Consider the following 8,241-nt stretch of genomic DNA (forward strand, 5'->3'; position numbering starts at 1 on the left):
ACTTAACTTCAATTGTGTCTTAAATCCAGCACTGAGTTTCTTGGTCCTCCTCCTCTGACAGTGGAGAGAGGCATCCCCAGAACACCATTCAGCCCACCTAGAATCTGACTGGACCATGTAGCATAGCTCCACCTGAAGTTACACCATTCTGTAGCAAACACCATTAAAAAGCAGCATTCAGAAAGCAGCTACTGACACCTGACCCAGGAAGATCAGTGTAATTTCTTTGTCTTGATCAATTTTAATGCAAAAGAAGAAAACACATTATACTGCTGGAGAAATGGAGCCAAGATTTTTACATCCAGTGTTTTCATGCACAGGCTTTAGTTAGGTCTGTGATCTGTCATCACTGTGGTGGGTCATTACCCACAGGTATGAAGTTGCTTCTGTCAATATTTGTTCAAGTCTGCAAATAAATGAATTGCCTGAATGTGTATGTCTCTGCAAAGGTTTGCATGTTAAATTTGTTGTTATCAGATCACAAAGGGTGTAACACAAATTTGACCACAATCATTGCAAAGAGCTAAGCTTCTTTCTCACCCTAGCATTTTACTGTGGGTTTCAGAGTAATATCATCACCAGGACAGAGACAAGATCAAAAGACATCAAATTAATGCAGAGCAAACAAAAATTCTGCTTCTCTCTCTTTTTCTTTTTTTTTAGGTTTAATATGCAATAACACAATCAAAAGATTTCTCATCTGAATCAGTTTTGAAGATAAAAATGGCTTGTAAGCAAATATGAATGTACTTCCAAAAAACACAACTCCAAACGAAATTAAAAGAAAAAACATATAAAATGTCAGGGAGGAGAATGTACTGAAAATGTTAATTTAACACCCCTTACATATCTCTGCTACATATCTGGTGGAAAGGTGGTTTTCCACTCACTGTATGAATTTTCTTGCAACAGTGGTTCCTACTTTAAAGTGAAGGAAGGTTCCTACTTTTAAATGGTTCCTACTTCAAAGTGTTCACAGAGGTGAACAAAGAGGTGCACATTTTTCTATCATACTTAAAAAATAACCTATAGCACCTACCTTATTAAGCTGTCATGGAAGCCAAGATTGTGTTGAATCATTACCTCAGGATGTTCCAGTCAGTGACAGAGTTTAGGTTCCTTTGAGGTTCCTGGTTCAGTATTCGGCCCAGACAGAAAATGGTGAAGTTTCCTGCCTGAAAGGAAGTAAGTTTTTGTATTAACATCCCAGTGCAGGAATAATATATTCCACTGATGGGGAGGGAAACTCTAGTTGGAGTTGGCTAAGAATATTCATTCTTTTGAACCTATAAAGGGAACTTTCAGAGATGCTCTCAAACTAAAAGCTTCCTTGAGCAATCCATGTTCCAACTCAAAAGTAAAGCCGAGGAACTTGGCTCTTACAAGGCACATGAAATGAGCAGCAGGTGGAAAATTTAAGTTCCAAGTGGGTGGTGAAGTCCATTTTTAATGTAAAACAGTACTGCAGTTAGAGCTACCATCAGTGGGCATTCACAGCACTGTCATGTACTTGCACTAAATTATGACAGCATTGAATGTAAAAAAAAATCCCAAACCTCAAAGAGCTATGTACTTCAAAATTAATCAGGTCAAAGGGTTGGAGGAATGAGGGATTTTGAAAGTCTATAAAGGAAAAAGGATCATAATTGTAACTATTATCTTTAATTCTGAACATTATTTTATATATTTGCTTTCAGTATTTCTCTGTTTCCTGTTAGCATGAAAATAATCTTTCACAAATCACCTCCATTAGGCTTGTTCCCAAAGGAATTTATTTCAAATTCAACTGTATTACTACTCTTTTTACCCTCTTTCCTTCCTCAGTGTGCATTTCTCCTTTAAAAAATATTAGTTTCTCTAATTTATTTTAAACCAGGCAATTTTCTGCCTGATATTTTCTCAGCTAATGCCAGACAATTTTTTCTTCCTCCTTCTTATAAGTCCCCCTTTTTAAGAGCTTCTTGCTGGATTTCTTCTGATATACATATACCTATCTGAAGCCCTTTATTATAACATTTATGGATTTCATATATGTGTATTCTACATTTTTAATATTGTTTTTATGTCCTCTTTAAAGGGAAGTACTACTCATTAATTTTCCACACACTGGTAATATTTTTATTGGCCAGACAGAGAATATGAGCTCACATATTAGTGTGTCAGAAGCAAGAGTAAATGAGTTTGCTTTTGTTTTATTAGATGTTAAAAATGGTTTACCAGTTCCCTGAGAAGTAGTTGACACTTTTTTCCTCTCTACCTCATCCAATTATAATTATCTATAAGGTGTCCATGTTGCTATGGCTTCATATCTCTTCTGGTTTTGGCTGCAGCTTTTTAGTGCAGCTTTCCTTCCTCACTGGGTACACACATAACATCCAAAGTTGGCCCAGCTGGGGAGCTGTTACAGGTGAGCTCCAACCCAGTCACTTCTATCTTCCTCCTTCTCACCTCCTGGCTGTCTTCCCCTCAGCCCAACCCTCTTCCTACTCTTCTAACATCCACAAAACACAGCATAAATGCGTGGAAGCCTAGGGTCAGCTTCCCAGACTTCATTGAGAAGGCCAACAGTGTTTATGATGTGATTGTTCTCTGTTCCAAATCTCCTCTTTTTGATACAGAAAACTTGTTGGGAATTGATGATCAAAGATCACTCTTAAATCTGTCAAAATCTGGCACTGTCAAATCTTCTCTTAAGAGCATTACTGAAAAAAAAATTGGCAAAGGTCATTATCAAGAACATTCTCTGCTCTGAACACTGCTTTCTGTTGCCTTGACTGCTGAAGTAGCAATATATGGTGGCTGTTAGGGTAAGCAGTGACTGAGAGCCTCTGCCATCAGCACCACCACACAGTGGATACATCTTGAAGGAGGTTCTCATGGACCTTCTCATGCCCCTAAAGAGCTGTTTCTACAAATGGTACATCTTGTGTAGCTCAGGTCTGTCATAACAGAGATAAAAAAAGGAAGAACATTAGCTGTGGGTGACTGACTGAACACAAATAACTGGAAGGACCAGAGGTTTAAGATGCAGCTCATTTCCCTCCTTGCCCTAGTCCCAGCCTTAACTGTAACATCTTGAAGGTAAATGTTCAGAGGGAGCAGACATTTTTCCTGCAGGGTATTTTTATCCTGCACAGAGTTTCATGAAGTTCTCCTTTAGTGATTACCTTATGCAATGCTGTGAGCCCAGCAGAGTGGGCTGTGGCAGGGTGTTTTGGCATTTCAGTCTTGCACTTGGTCCTTCCAGTCCATGGAATGCCTCCAAGAGAACAGGTGTGTAGTGGCTGAACAGATCAGTGGATTTCACTTTCCTTGACCTGGATCAATATCTGCAGTAATTCTTTGCTAATATTTACTCAAAGAGTTGCACTCTGTGCATGTTGCCCTATATCCTGCTTCCACACTTTCTACTTTTTTCCTATACACTATTACTTGTGTGCCTGTTTTGCTGTCTGTTGTTTTGTTCTTCGGTTGCAGACCATTGTGGAAATATTTTGCCGCATAATTACATACCAAGCAGAGCAGAGGTTTGGTCTGAGACCAAGATATTTGTACTTACAAATATATGTAAGGACAGCAATTCAGCTTCTCTTTATATGTTCATGACTTCCTACCACCTTCCACTATAACTTTCTCAAGACTGGCTGTAGGTCCCCCAACTCCTTCAGTTTTCTCAGGTCACTGTTTCTGTATTGGGCCATCTTCCCTAAATTCCCAACATTTCATTTTTACTAGGTATATGGCCTGAGCCAGGTGCTATAAAAGAATAAACCTTTCCCTGCCACAAATATGGAACAGGCAAAGCCCAGTTTGTAATCAGAGGTAAGAGAAAAGAGTTTAATCCAGGTCCAGATTTTCTCAGGCTTTTGGAAGACACAAATTATGGTTTTAGTGTTAATGTTCAGGTGTACATCTGAGTCGTCCCAATGGAGGGCAGAGAATCCCAGTTTAACATCCCTTTTCAAGGGTAGGACAGTGGCTATGTGCTCCTCTCTTACAGCACATGAACCTCACTCATAACTCAATCAAGAGAGCTTCACTGAAGTAAGTAGAAGAGTGCTGGCTTGCAGTACCCAAGTATTTACCTCTATTCATTTTTGGTAACAGAATAGAAATATTCCAGTTAGGTGTATCCAATCAATGGCTTCCTATGACATCTGATGCAACCATTTATTTGAACTTATGTCAGATTTTCAGGGGTTTAGGGAGAATTTGTACCAAAATGGTTTGAGAAGGCTAGAGAACTATCAAGGGTGTACAAATAACAGATGCAGTTCTCATTAGCTTAAATTGAATTTTCATGGATAGATAACAAAGAATAGATACCCAGCTAGAATTCTTGCTTTAAATAGAGAGCTTAAATGGGAAATTGAAGTGTAGCACAACCTCTGTTCTGAAACCTCATTTAAGGGACCAATGTGATCCCCTGTTTAGGGACATCATTTGCTAGAAATACAGATCTTTTATAGCTAGATGTTCACATAAACTTAATTTGGGATAAAGGATTCTTATCCAACCAAAAGCATTGTATCTGGTTAAAAAATTGTCTATACACTGATAGAATGAGCATTCCCCTCTACAGAATAGGCTGAATGCAAACCTAATGCTATGTGCTTGTAAATCAAAGTCAGTGGGTTTATGCCCATTTATAAAAAAAAATCGAGCTGGTTAATAATTACTCCACCAGGTCTAACCCACAAGTTTAACTGAACTTTATCTCAGATCCTAGTTTGACTTGCCTAACTTTTTTTTCCTAAGAGAGGCTTTTTCAGTCATCCCAAAGGACTCATCTATGTTATAAATATCTTTACCTTATTTTTAAGTCTTATATTATTACACAATATAAAAACAAATTAAACATTGGCAATAAGATTTCCTCTAAGTCACTCTGTATAAATTCAGTAATGGTTCCAGAGGCAGCAGCTTTGCAAAAATTACTTCTGTTGTCTGGATAGCTGAGGAGCTACTGCAGTGGTCAGATACCTCTGGAAGCCTGGCTATCAAAAGATATATTAAATAAGATCAGCAAATGTCTCAGGAAAATTTCACAGGGAACCCAGAGGGTCTGACCTGGCAGAAAAAGACAAATTTAGCTGGTCCAGGACACTGCCTTTTTTATGTCAGCTAGGTAAGGGTCAATAATCAAACAGCAGATGAAATCAGAAATCTTAAGAGTTCTGAAAAAACCTACTTTCATCCCACCATTCATGAAAAATTGCATTTCTATTATTGTGTCTCTATGCTTTCATGTGAAAACAGCATTTATCGAAGGTTTGTTTATCCCCTTCATTTTATTTGAGAACAAGACAGGGTTTTTTTCCTCCTTCAGCAAGAGATCTGCAGGGTCGATGTACCTTAAGGCAGTTTTCCTTGTTGCCTCACCGTTTGGGTGATTAGAGGTCTCCTTCCAATCCTTTCCACTACTTGTTGCTACCCATAGCAAGAAACAGAAGTGAAACACTAACACTAACACTTCATCATCCCTGTCCTTAACTGAGTGAAGATATGGAGCACTTTTAGGCAGTTCACCCTTTGACTTGGAAATCTCTGCTGGGCTCCTCCTTTTCTTTCACTTTGGATCTTGAACTGGCAAATTCTGTTTTCTTCTTAAACAGCATTAAACATGACTATCCTACATAATCCCCAAATGGCATCATAGTGTGAAAACCATCACTTTCAATCATTTCCCCAATGTGAGAATCATGCTAGAAATGTAACTTTTTTTTTTTTTCTATTTTTTTCTACAATAGGGTAGGTGTTATTTTCTAAACTCACCAGAAGCCACTTCCCTCCTGGCACCTTGAACAAATATGGAAAAACAAACAAGTAGGTTGGATGTGGTGATCTCAGAGGTCTTTTCCAATCTAATTGATTCTGTAATTCTGTGAAATAAAAGTAGACAAATATTCTATAATTCCCAAAGATGGCAGATACAAACAAGTGATCTGGAAGCTGTTTGTTGAAACAAATAATTGTCAGAATAAGTACCTCTAACCACAACCACTGGTCACTAAGTTCATACAAATGCAGAGTTTTCTCTTTAACTGGTATTTGCAAATAATTAATCATGATTCATCATGAGAAGGGTCAAAATCTTCTTCCCTTATTATCTGACTCAACTAACTAGAAAAATGGCCTTTTCCCCTTCTGTGCCCCAAAGGAGTCTTTTATCTGAAGTGCCTCAGCATCCTCACTCCATTCTCACATTAGCTTTGCTCCTTGAATTACTACTTCACTACTTGCCAGCACAGAAAAGGAGCTCAAGAGAGACTGCCTTTCCTCAGTTTCAGAGCCTTGTTGCCTCCCTGTAGCCCTGCTAGGAGGCATAGCCAGGAGTCATCAGCCAAATCCCTGCCAAACAAGTGGGAAATGGGACTTGGAACAAGACTTAATTTGGACTGAGTTTCACTGGAACAGCATTTGAGTGTTTTCAGAATTTAAAGTACTACATTTCCAAGAAATGAAAATGCATGATCTTGTCAACAGGATGTCACATATTGCAGGTTCTATGATCTCAAACAGCCAAGCAAACAATCACAAGTCATGGGATAATTGCACAGATGTTTGATATAATTAATTACAGGGACTATCGGGTCAATATATTTCATAACTTCAATTGAAGGTTTTACTACAGATGAAGACAAAATATACTTCAGAATCTGGGTTTTAAACCGTCCAGAGTGTTTTTGTTCAAAATAGAGGTAAATTTCCTGACTAAAATATGTTGATCATAATGAATGTAATTATGGAAAGAACCTGGGACATGTGCAGTGGCAACACGGATTTCTGAAGACTCTGCTTATTTCCTGCTGTTGCTGCACCATAGCTCTCAGTAAGAACATGCCCTTTCAGGTGTGTTGCTCCCTGTTTAGTCAGCCAGGAGTGAAGCTCGTGCTGATGTTCAGGGTTGTTTCCAAGGACCTGTGACAGATACAGTGATATTTGTCTCTTCTGTTCTGGAAAATGTGCTGACACCCGCAGAAGCCCTATGTAAACTGGCATGCTCATCATACGTGCAGGCTGGTGCTCAGCTCAGTATATTTAAACTCCTTAGTACACAACTACACCCACCAGGAATAAATGACTCTTCTATCCACATTAGGTGAACCAGGAGATCTCTCTGGTTGAAAGTGCGATTTTGTTTTTTTGCAGTCATTGCAGAAACAAATGGATTTAACCTTGTAGGTCTTGATATTTTGGCTGAACAAGAATTCCAAATTTGGGACCTGTATGGTTATGGGTGGTATGGCTACTCTCAAAAGAAAGCTTAGAATTAATCTCAGATAAAATACAGTGAGAGTTCTCTACGTTGTTCTTACTGAACACAAGAAATTTCCTCCCAGACACCTATCTGCAGAGCACAGCTTAGTATTAAGCATATACTTCTGTGTGGAAGCCAACTACTAAACTGTATTTTTGTTATCGTTCTTATTCTCCTAGATAATGGTTTGAGCAGGCTAGTCTTTGGTTTTGCAGATACTTGACTTGAAGTTGTTCATTTGTGTTTTGGCACCAGAGAGAAGAACTTTTGGCAGTTCTGTTGTGCATTCTCTGTGGCTGAGTACTTGCTCAATGTTTTGTTTAAAAATACTATCATGATAAAAATCTGCTCTTCACTCTAATAGAAAATACTCACATATTCAAACGACACAGATTTTGCACTAATACCTAATAGAATGGGAAATTGTTAAGATAGGAATTCTATAAATTAAAGGTTTATTAAATTAATATCTCAAATTATTATTATATATGATATCAGCATTACAAATCATTCTAGTTCTTTGCATGAACATATAAATCAGTATCTGTTCTGGACAAATCCATTCAATGTTTCATTCATGATTTTGATAATAGCACTTCTTGATGATATCAGCCTTGCATGGGCAACAACTATTCAGAAATTGCAGAGGGAAATAGATGCCAGAAGCCAGCCAGGGACATGCATACGGTTTGCCCTAATATCCAAATAGCAGGGTCATAAAATAGCATCCTTTTACTTCCTGTGTAACATTAGGTAGGCTTGCAAGTCTTATGCTTCCAGAGAATTGCTGCACATTCTTTTTTATGCCAGCTGCCAGGATTTTTTACTGCAGTTTCATCATTATAAGAGAGATTCTCAAACCAGACTTCAATTTGTAACTACCAGTGGTTCTTATGATGGTTACATTTCCTGCTAGCAACAGGAAAAGACTTATGGCTATTGTCAAATAATGCAGTCAATGATATGCCAGTCAGACTCCA

General features: G+C 38.2%; 1 long non-coding RNA gene across 1 annotated transcript; it reads right to left on the reverse strand.

Annotated features, from left to right (window-relative positions):
- Positions 1-1,038: 1,038 nt before the first annotated feature.
- Positions 1,039-7,352, reverse strand: LOC146436525 (uncharacterized). Its single transcript, XR_014852695.1, has 2 exons — positions 5,776-7,352; positions 1,039-1,175 (listed from the first exon to the last, which is right to left on the reverse strand). It is a non-coding gene; the product is annotated as an uncharacterized LOC146436525 (long non-coding RNA).
- Positions 7,353-8,241: the final 889 nt, after the last annotated feature.

Source organism: Lichenostomus cassidix, chromosome 5 (assembly GCF_008360975.1).
Source record: "Lichenostomus cassidix isolate B80296 chromosome 5, HeHo_3.0, whole genome shotgun sequence".
Lineage (NCBI taxonomy): Eukaryota > Metazoa > Chordata > Aves > Passeriformes > Meliphagidae > Lichenostomus > Lichenostomus cassidix.